This window comes from Geotrypetes seraphini, chromosome 2 (assembly GCF_902459505.1).
Source record: "Geotrypetes seraphini chromosome 2, aGeoSer1.1, whole genome shotgun sequence".
Classification (NCBI taxonomy): Eukaryota; Metazoa; Chordata; class Amphibia; order Gymnophiona; family Dermophiidae; genus Geotrypetes; species Geotrypetes seraphini.
In genome coordinates, this window is record NC_047085.1 from 421,860,967 (window position 1) to 421,874,031 (window position 13,065).

General features: G+C 41.9%; 1 protein-coding gene across 2 annotated transcripts in view; it reads left to right on the top strand.

The window, feature by feature from the left end:
• The window catches only part of KRIT1 (KRIT1 ankyrin repeat containing), a 178,879-nt gene extending 167,988 nt beyond the window's left edge, over positions 1 to 10,891 (top strand). Inside the window, exon 17 of one of the 2 annotated variants that reach the window (XM_033931157.1) lies at positions 2,780 to 10,890. The gene's annotated coding sequence lies outside the window, so the exon portion shown is untranslated. Of the gene's footprint in view, positions 1 to 2,779 lie in introns of both variants that reach the window. The other variant, XM_033931158.1, reaches the window with a different exon arrangement.
• Positions 10,892 to 13,065: the final 2,174 nt, after the last annotated feature.

Here is a 13,065-nt window from a genome sequence, read left to right on the forward strand (position 1 = left end):
TCCTTATAACATCATTGGCTAGTTCCCCACCTCCCTACCAAAATTAAAGCATAAAATAAATATTTTAGTAGGGAGGTGGGGAACTAGCCAGTGATGTTATAAGGAGACAAGAGATTAATTCATTTTTCTCTTGAATGAGTCCCAGCTGGGAAGATTTACTCCTAAGTCTGAGGCTTGTCCCTGCATTAATTAATTAATAATTTAAATCATTGAGTATCTAAATATTTATAAGATTTAAGGTTTATATTACATTTTAATAAGTAGTTTTGGAATCGGTGTTCCTTTTTTGACTTTTGTGAATGGTTTTTGGTATTTGTTTATTTTGTCAATATAGTACCATTCAAATTTTTGTTGTTTTGCTTTTGAATAGTATCAGATAACTCCTGGGGTCAATAAGTGCCAGCTCTTTGGGTGCTAGAGCATCCCCAATATTTTTTTACAGCACTACTCAGACATCACAGCTGAAATCTTCCTGATGTAGAGCTGCAGGGGAATATAGGAAGTAAGGCTGGGTCATTGTAACTACTGCTTCTGCCTCCTCCTGCAGCCTATTGGTCAGACATCCTTAGCCTAGGAGACACCATTAGTCAAGACAGTCCTTAGCTAGTCAATAGGCTGCAGATGAAACCAGGACAGAAGGTTGATGTCTCCTAAGCTTCTGGTCCTGCTTCCCCCTCAGCCTATTGGTTAGCTAAGGAATGTCTTGTGTAATGGGCTAAAAGGGTACAAAGGAGAACAGCAGTGTAGGTCAGTTTTTCAACTTCTTCAAGCCAAGAACCCCTTAAGTCTAACACATAACTGAGTACCCCTGCCCAAGCTCCACCTCAGACCCAAACAGGCTCTACCCCCTGACCCCACCCCCTTAATAATAGTACTGATTATAATGCAATTTCTTCCATCCATTTTTCATATACACACAATATAATCTTATTAATACATAATGGTAACCACAAAATAAAAAAAAAAATTAAAAAACCAAAGTATACTTTATGTAGAGAAAATATTAATTATCATTATATTATTTTTTGGAGGCTTCTATTCCACTGTCTTATGACCTTGTTTTATTTGCGACTTTATTGAAACCTAGTCCAATTGATGCAAAAAAAAACCCCAGACTTCTTATTATTATGATGGGGGTGACAATGCAGTTAATAACGAGAAATTAGAAGAACTAGGACAGATTGAACTTTACTTTTTGGTGGGAAACTCTTTGTCAATATTATAGATATGAATGAATGAATGCTGAACAATCGGGACATAATAAAAGTTTTTAAAGAAACATGAGGTCCATTAGCAGCATTTGTTAAAACTGATTAATCGAATAAACCTTTAATTCCTAGTTGATTTCTACACACATCCAGAGAGGGGGGGGGAATGTACTTTGTATTAATATTTGTTTGGCTATAAGTGCTGTTTAATGTAAATTAATAAAGCTTTACAAAAAAAAATTATCATTATATTCAGGGTTTTTTTTTCAAAGACGTCAAGGCAGAGCACTTTAAAATATGCAATGTCATCTCAGTAACAACTAGAGAAAAACAGAAAAATATAGTGCAAAATGAACACATTTCAATCAGTCTCTGGTTGCACTCCTTCTGACTGTGCATCCAATATTTCTTTCTTTCTGCCTCCTGAACGCTTCCTCTCCTCCAGACTTCATTCCCTTCACCAACCAACATCTTTCTCTCTGTCCCTCCATGAGTCCACATCTCTTCCTCTCTCATCCCCCAGATCATATGCAGCATTTTTTACCACTACCTACCAGCCCCTTGCCCATTTCTCCTTCTATCACACCTCTCCAGTACCATGCCACATCTCTCCCTCCACCACTATGTCCAATATTCCTCCCCCTTGCATCCCCTTCAATCTGTCCCTCTGTTCCCTCTCCACCACCATATCCAACATTTCTCCTTCTCATCCTTCTCTTCCCCATTCATCTCTACTTCTCTCTCTGCCCAATTTTCCTCTTTCTTCCTTTCCCCATGTACCACCATCATTTTCCCTCTCACTCATGCCCAACAATTCTCCCTTTCTGTTCCCTCCCTCCTATGTCCCAAGTTAGTGTCCCCTTTCTCCCTCCTATGTCCCATGTTCATGCCACCTCCCTTCCTTCTGAGTCAAGTTCGTGCCCCCTCCCTGCCTTCCAGCCGTTGTCCCAGAACAATGCCCCAACGCACTCATTTCTCCTCCCTCCTTTCTCCCAGAAAGATCGTGTATCCTTATTTGTTTGAGCCACACTTGCTCCATCTGCCTTCAGCGGCTTGTTGGGAGGATGTGCAGATAGCAATTCACACACTGCACATGGCTGACTCACAAGCTTTCCCTCCGATGTCAGCTCTGACATCAGAGAGAAAGTTTCAGGGTCAGCTATGTGCAGCGTGTGAACCGCTGCCGGCTGCGCGTCTCCCAACAAGCCGCTGAAGAAGCGAGTGTGGCAAGGAGATAACTGGAAGCCCCCTCCCCCCTCCAGACTACTGCATTAGGTGCTGCTATAAATCACTTTGCCTTTGAAGGTTGTAGGATTACTAATTTGACTTATTAGATTCTGGCTCGGTCCTGGAGCTGAGAAATTGGAGATAGACTGAAATTACAGAAGACAAATATAAAGTTAGGTTAACTCCATTAATCTCACTTTCTTGAAGTGCATCTCATCCTAGGTTTGTTACATTGTGCCTGTATTAAAACCAAAATTAATTGCAGCACCATTAATTAATGTAATTTTATACTTTTAAAATGACAGATAAACTGACCAGATGCTGTTCTGTTTTTTTATATATAGGCTGGACTCATTGTGAAACTGCTGATGAAGTTAAGTGGTCAGTTAACACCAAATGAGAGAAATCTGACTGAAAAATATGGGTACAGGTAGCTGGAAGAGTTTACTCAGCATTCTCTACAGATACAAATTTTTATGTAGAGAAATACATTTTCATGTTGTAAAGAATTCTTACTTTGTACAGATGTTGCATGCTTTTTCTTAAAAGAAAAAGGGCAACATATGAACTTACTATTTTTGTATCAAAAAAAATAATTTGTACTGTAACACATAAACTCTGAATTGTGAGTACCAACAGTGAAAATGAATCAAAGGCTGATCTTGTTTCAGTTTTGAGCAGCTGTGGAAATTTCAGTGAATCTACTGGCCACAGGGGAGGCAGAGTAACTGACTATGGAGAATGATTTCTCTGGAAACTGGTATTCCTTTTGATGGATTATTTTGAGGGTAATTTTGAAAGATGATTTCTGCAGTCAAGATGCTTTCTATTCATGTGAATTGGTTTTTCAAAAGGTTTAGCTGTTAATGAGGCTGATGTAATAAAGTGCAGGAGGCCTGGTGCACAGCTTAGCATGGGTTCTGCACTATTGTAGCTGCCCTTGTTCTCCCAAGAAGTTTAGCACACAAGAAAACTGTGCAGTGCTTTTCCAGGTGCTTGTACACATCACGCTATATGTTATATATAGCACCCAACAAAGCACTTTTCTCTATAAGCTGTGCTTAGTTAGGCAGTTTCTAAAATAGCACTTACATCCGGGAACTGCAGCTAAACTTAGGCTTTGTCATTTGCAGCAAATTCCTGAATCTAAATTTAGGCATGGATGCCCATATTCTGTAACTACACACGTAACTGAAAGTAAGGCTCCCAAGCTGCCTATTTACATCCCCCTTCCCCCCTTTTTGGACTCTCGCCTAAATTTTTTTTAAATTTTTAAATGTTTTATTAGAAATTTTTTTTTATATATATGAAAACATCATGCGAAGGTACAAAATAAGCACTGGCAAAACAGCACAAAAGAAGCATTGGTAAAACAGCACAAGAAAATCACCAAAACAAGCTTAGACTACCACCACCTCTGAATGGGCCCTCAAAAACAACATACAAAGTAAAACCTAACATGCCCCTCTAAGCATTTCAACACAAAATAAAAGAGACCCATTAAACTCCAACCCCAGCCCCTACCTTCCCTCTCAAAGCTCACTAATCAAACACCAAAGCTTTCCCACCCCCCTCCCCACCCTACTCAGAGAATTGTCCAATATCATAACCTCTCCATAGGCTCTACATACAACCCAGCAGGTTCCCATGAACTCTCAAAGGCATTTGAACACTTTATGCCAAGTGTTCTCTTGCCGTTTAAAAATACCTAAATGTTTGGCTGCCAGCCGTTCCATTTGGGCCAACTTATTACACTTAAGTACCCATTCCTCCTTTGCAGGAGCAACAGAACGTTTCCAATAAAGGGCAATGAGACATTTAGCGCTAGCAAGACCCAAGCGCATCAGTTTAGTCTGCCAGGGCCATGATTGCAGATTTTGGGTCCCCAATAAACAGACCTGTGGCAAAAGGGGAACTGGTTCCTGTGTCCACTGTGTTAACTCAGTAGTTACTATAAACCAAAAAGCCTGGACTACCAGGCAGTCCCACTAAATATGAAAAAAATGAGTCAGATGCCACCCCACATTGCCAACAGATATTAGGTACCTGCGAATACGTAAGATGTACCCGATCTGGGGTAAGGTACCATCTGGTTAACACCTTATAAGCATTTTCCTGAATTAAAACACAAGGCGATGCTTTGTGTACCTCCTCACAAATCTGTGCTCATTCAGCCGCCTGAAACGGTGTCTGTAAATCAGATTCCCAATGGTCCTGAAAAGAAAAATGAACAACCCTTTGGCCCCTCAAATAGCAATAGATTACTGAAATGGGACGGGGTCCCTATTTAGTAACCCCCAAAGATTTTCCAAATGCTCCCCTTCCAAAGATTGTCCCCTCCCCATCCCACTTTACTCATGAAATGACGAATTTGCATAACCCCAAAAAAATCATCACTAAACTTGTCATCTCTTCTAATCAACTCATCAAAAGTAGGTATTTTCCCTCCACGAAGCATATCCCGGAAAGTAACATACCCCCTCGCCTCCCATGCGCAAAACACCCCTCGAGCTTGCCCCCCCAAAAATTGAGGCTCACCTCGAATAGGAGCCAGCGTCGAAATCCCACCACTTCGCCCCCTCACTCTGATGAAATTTCCCCCATAAGCGTACCAAGTGGCTAAAAAAAGGATTGGACACCCCGTGCAGCCTATCCACCTCAGAGTGAGAGGACCACATCAAGTGTTTCAACAAACCAGTCTCTACATAACTCTGTTCAATCTGGACTCCAGGTTTATACTCTGCAATAACCCAATCCAAGACCAGATGAAGCTGCGCAGCTAAATAATACTAATGAAGATTTGGAACAGCGCAACCACCTTCCTCTCTGGCTGCCCAAAGCACTGATTGCCCAATCAGCGGTGCTTTCCCTTACCAAATAAATGATCGAAATTCCCTGTGCAGCCCTTTCAAAATCCCTCTAGGTACCGCCAATGGAAGCGTTTGAAATAAAAATAACAACCATTGTAGAATATTCATTTTAATCACTGCAATACGTCCCCACCAAAAGAGCCAGAGACCCTACCACTGCTGCAAATCAGCTCGTACCAGACTCACTATCCGCGCATAATTAAGCTCATACAAACTCGTTAAGTCTCATGAAAGCTGTATTCTTAAGTATATGATATTACCCTGTACTCTCTTAAACAAAAAGTTAGTGACCAATCTCTGTTCCACTTCATCCGTTACAGATACCCCCCAAAATTCAGATTTTTCTAGATTAATTGTAAATCCTGAGACCCAACGGAACTCCCGAAATACATCAACTAAAACGGAACGAGTGATAAGGCTCACACACATATAAAAGAATATCATCAGCAAACAAAGAAAGTTTATGTTCTCGGCCCTCCATATGCAATCCCTTAATAGCTGTATGTGCCCTAATATAACATGCTAAGGGTTCCAGATAAATAGCAAACAGCAGGGGTGATAAGGGACACGTTGCGTGCCACAGTAAATAGTAAAAAAATCAGTATAAAACCCGTTAATACGAAGACATGCACGCGGCTCCAAATAAAAACTTCAAATTCATTGCCCAAACCTACCACCCAACCCCATCTTGTCCATCACAGACCAAAGAAACTCCCAGCATATTTTGTCAAAAGCTTTCTCTGCATCTATAGATAATAGAACCATAGGGCTGTGATAGGTCTGAGCCCCCCACATCAAATGTAGCGTCCTACATATGTTATCCCCCACCTGACGTCGCTGAATAAAACCGAATTGATCAATATGAATCAAATCAGGAAGTATCCAGCCCAATCTCAGTGCTAACACCTTTGCAAGAATCTTGGCGTCAACATTTAGCAAGGAGATTGGTCGGTAAGAGCCACAATTCTCAGGATCTTTGCTCGGCTTCAACAGCAATGAGATACCGGCCTCCCCCATAGTTCTCGGTAAAGGTGTCCCCTCACGCACTCCATTACACACTCGTACTAGGAATGAGCACAATTGGTCCCCGAACCGTTTATAAAAAATATTGGAAAGACCATCAACCCCCCGGTGACTTACCCCCTTTTAAGCCTTTAATAACCTTGAATACCTTTCCCTCAGTTACAGGACAGGCCATGTCCTCCTAGACTGATTGAGGCAGTATAGGTAAGTCCAATTTATCTAGAAGTTCCTCAATTGCTCCAAAAGAGCTCTGTGGGCCTCCCTGATAGAGTTGGGAGAAAAAATCCACAAACGCAGCTCGGATCTCTTTATCAGTATACTTAAGGGATCCCCTTTCCATTCTTCACTCCCTTCACTGTATGCTGTACCCTCCGAGCTCGCAAGAATCGGGCCAGCATAGCACTAGATCTGTTTCCACTTTCAAAGAGCGCTTGCTTTAATTGTAGCTTTCGAAATTCCATTTCTTCTAATTGAAGCTGATGCAAATCAAGCCGGGCTAGTTTCAAAAGCTCATATATTGCTGGAGTTGGAGTTAATTTATGCTAGTACTCCAAATTCACTAACCGCTCTCGGAGCCCAAGAGAACGTTGTGCCCTATCCCTCTTCTTGCGAGCTCCCCATTTAACAAAAACTCCCCGAACAGCCTTCAGAGCATCCCATCTCCAACTTCTCCATTGTTATTTTCATGTAAGTATACTGTAATCGTGTCCCTTACCTCCTGTAAAATCTTAGGAACCCCCAAGAGAGATTTGTTAAGGCGCCAGAATCGATTACCCATATTCACCCTAAGCCCAGTACAAGAAATCAAAACTGGAGCATGATCCAAGATTTGCATCATTCCTATCTCTGCCTGTTTAATTGCACCCCATAAATTCCTATGAGCCCATATATCGTCAAATCTAGTATACGTGTGAGTAGCATGAGAGTAATGAGTATAATTTTTGATGGGACCATGAAAAAGTCTCCAACAATCTATAAGCCCTAGAGTATGCATTAAATTCAAAAAAGCTTTACTGTGTCTACCACCCTTGTGGCGTCCCCCTCTGGAGTGATCTAATTGTACATCAGGACACACATTAAAATTCCCCCCTAAGAAAATCGCCCCCTTAACAAAATCACTCAACCCTTCTTGCAAGTTATTATAGAAAGCTGCTTGTGCAGAATTAGGACCATAAACATTGATAACCATAAACAAATTTCCCTGTATAGCCAAACATCTACCTATTACATCCTTATATACCTGATCCACCACCGCCCCCAACCCTTTGCGCAATAAGATAGCTAACCCCCCAACCTGCTGAGGATTAGGAGCATGATGAGCCCAGACCATATCAAACTGAGTTGAGTGTAACAGACGCTTGTCTCTGGGCCTTAAGTGAGTTTCCTGTAAAAGACAAATATCCCAATGTAGCCTCTGCAATTCTGTATAAACAATACTTCTCTTTCCTGGATTATTTAAACCATTAACATTCCAAGAGCCCATCAAGAGAGTTCTGCTAGATTTCAACAACCCTCCACCTAATCTCCCCCTACCCCCCAGCCCTCCCCCTCTCCCATCCCCTATAGCTTCTGACTGGTCCGCCCTCCGGACAGCCAGAACAAAGAAGTGATGTCTCCCTCCCCTGAAGGCCACCAAAGTCCCCAACTGTAAGCCTTCCCATTCCACTTATATTTCCCCTCTTCTTCCCCAACCCCCCTTCAACCAATATGCAGAAGGATCTTCCCTCCTACCATTAATAGCAAAGCTAAAACCTAAGTAAAACAAGTAGCAGTTCAATCAAATACAACATGTCAACCCTCAAATCCAAAAAAGTGACCACCTATGAAAAAACATCAAGCTTCAAGTCCACCTCAAAAAGGATTCCCCTATATCAGAGTCAAAAACCACAGTTCCAGCAACAGAGCTGGTCAAGTATTAGTTCTCATCTGTTTGGAACTGGACCGGGTCACCGTCGTCCAGAGACCCTGTGTTCTCTTTTCCGCCATCTTGGGCACCGGCCTCGGAATATCAGGTACATTTTTGCATCCCAGTTCCTTCAATACTGTCCAAGCCTCATCCACCTCCTGGACCTTTCTGGATTTCCCATTAATGGTTATCCACACTCCAAATGGGAAAAGCCACCTGTATCTGTGCCCCTCTAAACGAAGCACCTGCATCACCTCCCGAAAGGACCGACGCTTCTGCAGGGTAGCCCAGGCAAGATCTTGAAAAATGCCCACACCAATGTTATGCCATTTAAAGTCCTGCTTACAGCGGGCTATTTGCAAAATCAGTTCTTTAAGTCCAAAGTCCGCAAAACAGGCTATAATGTCCTTAGGTCCTATGCTGCACGCTGGTCCCAAGCTACGGTGCACCTTGACCAGCACAATCTGTTCCGAGTGTGGCGTCCCCACTTCTGTTAACAGAGTTGCACAGATATCCTGAACCAGGGCTGCACAGTCCTTATGTTCGTCATTGTCTGGCACTCCTTTAAATCTTAAATTGCAGCGACGGGATCTGTTTTCAAGATCCTCCACCTGTAATTGTAAGGCTTGCATTGTAGTATCCGTGTGATCTTGAGCTGCCCGCACTCTTATAACATCCTGGGTCAGATCCGAAACGTGCTCCTCGGTAGCCGCTACCCATCCTCCTAATTCTACCACTTCCGAACGGCTTTCTGCCATGGTCGCCCTTAAATCCTGGCGAACCCCCACAAGTTCAGTTTTGAGGACCCAAAACCACGATTGTAGGACTAGCGACGTGATCTCCGACTCTACCAAGGGCTCAGGAATAGATTCATCATCTTTGGATTCCGAGGGCACCGGCGCCATTTTTTTTTTTCATAGCGCTCACCAACGACCCTCCGCTATTACTCTCTGCCCGATCCACATCCCCTGCGGGGAATCAAAACTTATCTAGTTTTTTCTTCGCTGACATACTGATAGGAGTAGAAGAACTCCTCGAGTTACAAAAAGAGCCCAATAAGAGGCTGTAAAGCGCTATTTACTCCTCGGTCCCAACGGAGCTCTCAGATCAAGCAGTCATCCAGGAGCTCGACGTCACTTCGACTCTCGCCTAAATTTACACACGTAACTTGTAACTGATTTGAATTAGCACCAATAATTGCTTTGTTAAGAAGCAAATTATTGGCACTAATTAGCTTGTTCAATTAAATTGCAAGCACAGTTTAGGTACATGACCAAAATTGTGCGCGCAGTTTGGGAACACAACCAAAATTACACATGCAATGTTTTAGTGTTTGTAGAATTGGGGGATTATATGCATATTTATATACAGCATTAGGTATAAAAATATTTTTATGCTTGCCTTTGAAAAACTGAGCTTTAGCGCACGCCTTACTATATCAGCCTCCATATGGTTAAAAATAAGCACACACAATTTTAGCAGCATTGTCAGAGGACTTCCTGAGGGCATCTGTAGATTAGGGCAGAAAAGTACTGTATGCTAGATTGTATTTTCAAAAATTGCCACGCATTGTTGGCCTTTAAAATATTCATGCCAAAAGCAGATAGAAAAAACACTGGTACTTTATGCCTATGGTAATATTTAAATTACTGTAACAAGATCCAACAAGAAGAGAGTCCAAGATGTAAAAGTCACTTCAGTTTATTAATAAATACAACAGTTGTGCTGTTATAACACAGGACTTAACACAGCTGTGTTTTGGCACAAAAGCCTGCATCAGGAGTCTATTATAACTATCAATGTTATATTAATCAAATTACCTATATAATTTTGCTTTGATTATTGGTGCAAACTCCACAGTTAAAGTAGATATAGAGTTGCACCAATACCAGCATTTTAATTAGTGTACCTTTTATCTTTAATTACAAGAAGCAAAAAAAATGTGTTTGCTTAATTAAACTGGCTGTCTATGCACTAAATGCATGTTCTAATGCAATCAGCTTGCCTCAGCTAAAACATTTTTTTTTTTACAAAATACATTTTATAAAATGGATATCATTATGCTTTTATCAGAGGTCAGTATTTCTACAGCATGCAAGAATTTATGTGATGACATAAACCTCTCGTGTATTTTGAGGACGTTGAATTAAGTTTGTACTCATATGTATGTATGTATACATATGTATGTAATTGCTATCTTTTATAACCATAAGAAAATGTTTAAAGTTGATAATGTTAAATGTTCTTTATTTTATGTGTATCATTAAATCATATTACTTTAATAAATTTCAAATAAAAGAAGCAGCTGAAACTTGTATTCTGTCCTGTTACAACAGTCCTATTGCACCTGTACCACTTCAATAACTTAAGTTGCAGGCAGTATACAGTATAAAAAATTAAATTACAAAAAAACCCCATACTTTCACATGTACCTTTAAAGAATGATAAATTTAGGTTGCTAGCTGATTTAACATTTACCTAGCAGGTTGATCCAGTTCTGGGTTTACCCCTTTATCCTAGGACAAGTAAGTAGTATATTCTCACATGTAGGTGAAATCATTCACGGAACCCGATACAGACAGTACAAAAGTGTACTTTCACTTTAAACTTTTTGCAAGTCTTGATACTGCCCATACTTTGTTAGCGCTGGTGCCTTCTAGTGCTGCCCGATTCAGGAAAAAAAAATTTTGATTCGAATCCGCCTTTTGAATTGATTTTTCGTTTCAATTTTCCTGCCCAATTAGGTGTTTTTTTAAACATCCTGGTGGGTTTATTTTATAGCCTCTTCACCCACTCCACCCCCTTTGCCCTCTCCTACCCACACTGGCACTGTGGTGTAAACAAACAAAATAAACAAAAAAGACTTTTCCTCTCTCTGTTAAATCCTAGGTCACGTTCGCGGTCTAATACCAGCTCTGGCAGGATACACATTTCAAATCTGACACATTGTAATCAGAAAATAAAATTATTTTTTCTACCATTTGTTGTCTGGTCATTATTCAAATCATGTTGATCCCAGGCTCTTCAACAAACGTCTTCTGATAACTCACTTACCAGGGTCTCCTGCACATTTGTCTTCCATCTCTGACCTCCCCTTCTGATTCCCTTCCCTCTCCTGGAGATCTAGCATCTTTCCTTGTTTTCGTCTCCATCCCCGCAGCTGCAGCGATGGACCCCACCATCCACTATCTCCCCTTTTCTCAACTACCCTTTCATCCAGCATCTCTCCCTCCTTCCTCACCACCACAGGGTCCACCAGCTCTCCCTTTCTCTTCCCAACTACCCGCCTATCCAGTATCTCTATCCTCCCCCTCTACACCATCCCTTGTGTCCAACTTCTCTCCCTTTCTGTTCCTTCCCTCCTTAATCCCATTGTCTACCATCTCTCTCCTCTGTTTTTAGATCCATTATTTCTTCCCTCCCTCCCCCATCTCCCCTCTCCATGATCTCCCCCCCCACCAAGTTCATCTCTTCTATCTTCTCCCCCAAGTCCATCTCTCCCTCTCCAGTCCACCAACTCCCCCAAGTCCATCTCCCTTTTCCCCCGTTTATCTTTATTTTGATGTTAAAACTTGTTGCCGGTGGTGGTAATGATTCAGCGGTCCAGTGTTCTCCTGCTGCCACTCCTTACGTCTTCTCTTCACCACAGACCGCCCTCAGTGAAAACTTCCTGTTTCCACTTGGGCAGCCGAATGGAGAGAAGACGCCTAAACTAGCGGCAGGGTAGTGAATCACATTTGCTACCACCACTTTTGCCTGTAATTAAAAGGTAGATGCGGGGGAGAAGAAATGCTTCTGGGGAGAGAGCCAGCCAACCAATATAAAAATCACCTTGCTGCCACTGATCTGCGCACAAAGGTCCGCTCGGCGCTCCCCTTGCAGAAGTCCTTTCTTCTAATGTAACTTCTAGTTTTGCAAAACAGGAAGTTACATTAGATGGAAGGACTCTGGAAGAAGGAAAGCCCAAATGGGTTTGCAAAAATAGATCGGCGGCAAGGGGGCCAACATGAATCGGTGAGTACTGGTTTTTTTAAAATCGAATCGGAAATCAGGCAGCACTAGTGCCTTCCCGCCCAATGTAAGCTCGTGGGACCATAAGTTCTGAGTTTTCTGCGGAGCTGAGAAGCTATGTTCTTTTGGAGTTCTCAAACTCCAACTTTGGTTTTTGTGCCTTCACAATATTGTTTTCTTCATTGTTTTCATTTACTGTATTTTCATAGTTCTTTCTTTTTCTTATAAAAATTTTCATTTTCTTCACCTTTAATATTTTCGGGACTTTGGGCCACTCAAAGCCTGTTCAAAGGCTGAGAGCATTGACTCTTTTTCGGGTTTAAATTTACTTGTTATTCCAGGACAAGCAGGCAGCATATTCTTGACTGATGGGTGACGGCACCGACGGAGCCCCGGTACGGACAATTTTAGAGTGATTGCACTCTAAGAACTTAGAAAGTTCTAGTTAGGCCGCACCGCACGTGCGCGAGTGCCTTCCCGCCCAACGGAGGCGCGCGGTCCCCAGTTTCTTAGTTTCCGCGGAGCTAAGAAGACACGTGTTTTCCAATGGCTGTTGGAAAATCCTTTTTTTCGCCTTCCCGCTCGCTTATTTTTTCCTCGTGAAACTCTTCACGTTCTTTTTTTCTTTTCTTTTTTTGTAAAAAAACAAAAACCCAAAAAGTCCATTTTTTTTTACTTTTTTCGATCGGCCCCGGTAGGGCCTGTTGGCACCATCGAAGCTTCGGGCTTCGATTTTGCTACTGCCATTTTTCCCTTCATGCCCCCTTCACCAGGTTTTAAAAAGTGTCAGCGGTGTGCACGCCCTATTTCTTTATCCGAC